Source organism: Condylura cristata, unplaced genomic scaffold (assembly GCF_000260355.1).
Source record: "Condylura cristata isolate star-nosed mole 26May11 unplaced genomic scaffold, ConCri1.0 scaffold00033, whole genome shotgun sequence".
Lineage (NCBI taxonomy): Eukaryota > Metazoa > Chordata > Mammalia > Eulipotyphla > Talpidae > Condylura > Condylura cristata.
Window position 1 is genome coordinate 18,451,962 of NW_004567134.1, and position 6,207 is coordinate 18,458,168.

The 6,207-nt window shown below is 62.8% G+C and overlaps 1 protein-coding gene across 1 annotated transcript in view; it reads right to left on the reverse strand.

Annotated features, from left to right (window-relative positions):
* The window catches only part of ARL8B (ADP-ribosylation factor-like 8B), a 15,480-nt gene that overhangs the window by 8,603 nt on the left and 670 nt on the right, over positions 1–6,207 (reverse strand). The gene's annotated exons all lie outside the window — the stretch shown is intronic.

Consider the following 6,207-nt stretch of genomic DNA (forward strand, 5'->3'; position numbering starts at 1 on the left):
GCCCCCCTCGCGAGCCTGGGGGTGCCCCGCCACCGCCGGCTCTCTCGCGAGCCTAAAAGGTCCCCGCGGGCGGCCTGTGTGTGCTGGAGGAGGCGGGAAGGGGCTGACACAGGCGCCTGCAGGGGCCCGCTCGGGCTGCAGCTGGGGCAGGCGCGGCATCCGAGCCTGGCATGCGGATTTGCCTCAGCGCGCGCGCAGCGCTCTCAGTGAGGCGACCTGTGAGGCGACCTGGGCAGAGAGAAGACTAACCTGGTCTGGTGCCACCGACAGCTTCCCGGGCGCCTGAGCACAACCCCAGCTAGGTCCCGAAGGCCAGAGACCCTCTGCGTCCAAGCGCGGAGACCACACAGGCCTGTGACGTGCAGAGCGCGCAGCTGGCGAGGGCGCCCGGCCACCCCAGGCCCACAGGCCACCCCGGGCTAGCCGCGGTCAGGGGGTCGGGCCTAGGCGTGCCCTCCAGAACCCCCAAGGAAATGACAGAAGCTGACGTCTTAGGCACAAACATTTCGGCACCGCACTATCAAGCCTGGACCACCCTTTGATTTGCTTTTCAAGGGTAGGTGCTGCCCTCTGGGTGGGGAGCAGGGCTCAAGAGTGCCATGTCCACGGGATTCGGTGACGGGACACCCACGGGGATGACAACTGAGACGGAAGAGGCGCACAATGATGTCAAAATAAACTATGGGAGGGGGGCGACGAGGCAGCTTCGTGCTACCACAGAAGAATTTAAATGCTATCAAAGATGCCTCCCAGGGTATGTCTGCAACTTCCTAGTTTTAAAAGCAAAGAGTGTGCATCCCCTTTGACGAAAGTTTGAAAGCTGCTAATCCGGCCTGCCCCGAAGGCCGCTAAAGCTGGCAGGTGAAAGAGGCAGGAGGGCGAGCGGCCTGACTGTCCGGGAATGCTCGGCCGCGCGCTTCAGAGAACAGCCGAGGCCCCACCGGCCTGGCGCAGCATCTTAACCCACCCCAGGCCGCCCGGGGGGCCGCCGCCCCAGCCCGAGCAGCAGTCCAGCCCCCCCTTGTCCCGGGGAGCCCAGGAGCCCGCCTTTCCTTCCCGCCCCTGCCCTGCAACTACAAGCCGTCCAGTTTGCTTCTGGCGAGAGGGCGGCACCTGTAACCGGCACCTGACCTTCCAGGGCCCCTTACACCTGTATTTAATCCTCGGCCTGTTCCGTCGGGCTGAGAGCTCGGCCTGTTCAGGAGCCGCACCCACCCACACAGCCAGCTTCTCTCCGCGGGGACTCCCGCTCCACCCCGCAAGGACACTGAATGACCAGCCCCAGTCCTGCCCCGCTGAGGCGGCACCACACGGGACACTTCTGGCTCGAGGCCTGTGCGGAACTGCTCCGGCAGGTGCCGCGCTCAGAGGCCACCGAGAAGCGGCCGGTGTATGACGAAGCGCCCACGGACAGCCACCAGCCGATCCCGAGGCGACGACACTCCCCAGCCGCCCGCCTCTGCCGTCGCTGGAACTCAGCAGGGTCAGCTCCTCGGGCCCTGGAGGGCGCTGGCAGGTCAGCAACACACAAGTCAACAGCGCCGGGACCGAGCGTGGCCGCCGCCCTTCTCGAGCGTCCCAGGCGCGGCCTGCTGTACCTGCAGGCACAGGCCGCGAGGCGCTTCGCGGGGCACCTGGGCGGGCAGGATGAGACTTGCCACCAAGGGCCAGCGACAGCCGGGCCCAGCCGGGCAGAGCGGCGCTCGCGGTCGTTTCACGCCCGCAACAGTCACGCTGCCCGTCCAAACTGGATCCGAACACCGGGGGCCGGGCGCCGCCGAGGGCGCGGGGAGGCGGGGGTCAGCACCGGCTGGCGGGGTGGGCACTCCCTCCGGGCAGGGCAGGCCTGAGGCAGGACGAGACCCCAGGCCCAGCGCTCCTCCACAGGCTCTCCCACGCCGTCCGCGGGCCGGGCAGGGCCCAGGCAGCGGAGCGCAGGGACTCGGTGGGGAGGGCGCGGTCCGCGGGGCCTGGTTTCTCCAGCTGCTGCCTGCCTTTCTGGCCTGGTTTAAAACAAAAGACTCAACATTGCAAGACCTCAGTTTTGAAGCAGAAGTGTCACCACTCAGCCCTCTGACACCTGAAATCACTTCCCTCATTATGTGCCGTCGTTTCTCCAAGATGGCGTACTCTCAGACGTGAGCTCGAGGTGAACCCTGACGCTTTGCTCAACTTCCCCAGTAAGCGCCTTCCAGGGCATGGAAATGTCGCTTTCGTAGTGCAGGAAGCTGGGCGATGGCCCATGTGCTCCAAAGCAAGGTCCAGAACCCAGCCTCAGGGCGGCCCTCAGAGGCACCACAGAAGGCAGGACTTGCGGGTGTGACTCTGAAGAAAGGAACTAGCTCAAATTACGGCGGCAGATTTCAGTTTGGTTTATGTCATCTCAGAAAAACTAACAGCCTTGAATTATCATTACATTTGACCTACTCAGCAAACAGGTTGCTTTTCCTGTTTACGCGCTCCAGAAACATGAAGCCACTTTTCTAAAATCATGAATACTCGAGTTATAAACTTAAAAATTCAAAGCGCAGCCTGGAGAAGTGATGGCCCGGCTTCGCGTTCAGGCTGGTCTAGAAAGTGGCGTTTGGTTCGCCCCGGCCGCCTGCCTCCGCCAACAGCAACAGCAAGGAAACAGGAGCCCTGGGGCCTGGCTGGGGCCAGGCTGGGACGGCCGCAGGACGTGTCAGGCCGCCCCGCACAGCCCGGCCGGCCCGAGGCAAGGAGAGGAATCCCTCCGGAGCCGGTCTCAGCGGCTCCGGGCACAGACGCAGCTGCCTCTTCAGACCTTAAACCTGCAAACAGTGACGGTCCAGAAAGAGTCTAAAAATACCGCTGGCTCACTTGTCCACGCAACCAGCAGGACGTTCCGTCCGGAGGCGCCAGGGTCACGGCGAAGCCGCCAGTCGGCAGGCAGGGCCTCTCGGGCAGCACTTTCTGGAGACACACGGCCGAGTGACGCGGAGAACTCACAGCCGCCTTCCGGAGCGCCGCGGCAAGACCCGGGGGCCCCAGACGTCCAACGGCAGCGGGCAAGTCGGCAGCGGCCGGGCGGGAGGGGTGCCCAGGGCGCCAGGGGCTCGGGCCGCACGAAGCCAGCCCGGAGCAGAAGGGACGAAGTCCACCGCTGAGAGACGGGGCGGGGCAGGAGACGTCCAGGGCCCGGTGGTCCCCTCGGGGCGGGGATGGAGCTCGCTGAAGCGCCTGCGCTGGCCTGCAGCGCTGGCGGCATTTGGGAATTCTACGGGAAGTCAGCCAAGGGGGAGAAGTGGCTTCTCCACCGTCCACTACGCCTTCAGTGGCCTGTCAGTGCTTGCCGAGCGGGGAAAGGAACCTCCCGGGTCACGCGCCGTGACCACGGGCAGCGAGTGCGCTCTGTGCCGCGGGCAGTGGCCGCCCACCTCCAGCCCAGGGGCGCTTCAGGCTGTCTCACAGTCGCTCTGGGCAGGGCACGCCGAGGGATTCCAGGCCTGCTGGCGGGGAGGAGGCTCGCAGGGTGCGAACTCCACCGCCTCGCTGGGAGGGCCCTCGCAGGAAAACCTGGGCCTCGGGGGTGCTGGCCTCTGGTCTCGAACCACAGCACGGTTTCTTAAAACCTGCTCTTGCCACTCTAACCCCAAACAGTTAGGCCGTAAGCACCGGCCCCGCGCAGAATCACTCCACTTTCAGATTAGTGAGCGCCGTCGGTCGGCCGCAGTGCCTGGCAGCGGGCGCTCGGCAACACTGTGCCACACCTGCTGGGCAGTGCCCATGCCCGCTGGTGCAGCCATGGCTTTGGGAACGTGTTTTCTCCCAAAGATTCTGAGGAGCCAGCTCTCCCGTGCACGCGCTGCAGCTCCAGCCCCCGCGGGGTCTGCCTGGGCGCCAGGAAACGCAGAGCGCGACAGACCCTCGCCCTGACTCCACCTCCGCCGAGTGGGCTGCCAGAGCCTCCCGGCCACTTTTCCACTGTGGGGCACGTCAGCCCTCGTCATCTGCTACTTGGGTTTCCACGAACCCCTAAAAATCATCTCAGGTTCAGATTCTTACAGCCTTCCAGCTCCTTTGGGGCAGCCACGTTTGCAGAAACAAACGTTCCCTCAGATTCACCTATCAGGTATCGACACGTCACAAAAAGGCAGGTAAATCCTCACACGGTCACTCATCCGCTGAATCACTGCGCAACGCAGCCTTCAGCGTCTGGTGGACACGACATTCCCGGCGCCGAGCGTCGCGGTGAAGAACAGTCACTCCACGCCGTGCCCATACAGAGCACGTGACTTAGCGCGCACCGACGGCGGGCAAACCTGGCGACAGCACCCTTCACCCTGTCAAGAGCCAGAAATGTCACCGGTTTGTGCCTCTTTTCTCAAGTCGCAGACAAAGGCGGGCCCTAGAGGCAGCATCTCTCTGCAACGCGATCCCCACGTTCTGGCGTTTAGTGCAGAAAATACTCACGACGGGGAGCTGTCGTTTCTGTCGTCAAACCCTAACGGGGTGCAGCGCACAGGGGATCTTCTCTACAGGCACAGGGTCTTCAGAGGAGACCAAACCCGGCATGTCAGTGACTCAGCTTCCCAGGCCTCTCCAGGCAGCTGAATGGCATCTACGGAGCGCTTACTAACTTTGAGGCAGCAGACGGTCACGCTGCAATTAGATACTAGAAAAGGTGAACTTTCACCAGACGCAAACTGGCCTCACCTGACACCCTCCCGGCCTACCAAGCTGCCAGCTATAAGTCAAAGTGACCACCGAGCCCCACACATCTGTATTTAGCCTAGAAATGAGACGTGCCAAACGGAAGGCCAGACAGGTAAGTTAAAGCCGCCACCTGGACACGCTGTTTCTGCCTGAGCTTGTAAGTCCTAATGACTAGCCCTCTTCTCCAGGTATGCCATGCCACCCAGGCAGGCCGGCTGAGGGTGGAACAGGCATGAAACTGACGGAGGGCTCTTTGCAGCATCTGGGAGGCCCATCAGTGACAGCCCAGACTTTTGCCTCAAAGAACCCACCCACATCAGCATCATCCAAATAACTGTCTCACGTTAAGGAAAATCACCGGTCCCCTTTGAGTTCAGCCCCTTTCCAGAAGTTTTGTCGCTGTGAAGTAAAATTTGCAAAAAGGTGGGGGAGGGCCGGTGCCCAATGTGGCTACTGGACCCAGACCCGCTGCCGCACCGGCACCTGGTGCTACAGCGGGCGCCGAGGGAACCAACCCCTGCTAACCGCCGTCGAACAATTTTCAAAACATGGTTTCTGGGCTGAACAATCTACAGAGCAGAGACAGAAACGGGAGCGCCCACTTAGCAGCCCCCCGCTGCAGCCAGCAGGCCAGACCTGTGACATCTGCCGGCCCTCACTCCTGGGGCAGCCGAGACACGCCGGCATCGCCATCTACCCAAGCGGGCAGCCAGGGCGGAAAGGGGGTGCCGGGCGGCTCAGGGGCAAAGCCAGAGGTGCCTCACTCAAAGTCCACGCTCAGCTCATCTTATTAGGAAACTCTGTCTACAAACTACCTAAGCACAAAACCAGCAAAAAGTTCCCTGGAGATTTACCAAACTGTTTTAGAGTTCGAAAGCACAACTTCTCCGAAATAAGAGAAGAAGGCTCACAACACACCTACCCCCATTATGAGCGAGCTCAAGCCTACCGAGGGATGGGATTTCCGAGTCAATCCTTGCTTCCAGGGAGTATCAGAAAATTTAGTTCCCTGCCAGCTGCACTCAGGCTGGCCTTTCCCGTATCATATCATAAAGGCTCAAGTACTGGACACTCCACCCAAGCTCTTCCTCACTGGCCTCGGCGAAGGGAGACACGCGTGCACCCCACGGCCCGCGGAAGGCAGAGGGAATCGGCCAGGTGCGCGGCTTCACTTCCAGGCAGCCGCAGGCGGGCCTCCGGGGGTCTCCTCGGCGCTACTGCTGCCTGCGCGGCTCGGTGCTGATGCTCGGTGAGCGGGAGGACTAAGAGTCACGAGTGACACACTCCCACGGGAGCCGCCTTTGAGTCAGCCTGCAACCAAACCGGTCGGGCAGCCGGTCGGGCAGCCCGCCCCTACTCAACAGGGATTTCCACAGCGCCCACGGTGCCAGGGCCGGCCAGCCCTTCGCGCAGGCCCAGGCTGCGACAAGTGCAAGCCCCTGTGTGAGCGGGCCGGACGGCCGGACGGCGGGACGGGCGGGCGGACGCAGCCTCCCTGCCTCCGGCCCCAGGCGGCCAAAGCGCCAACTG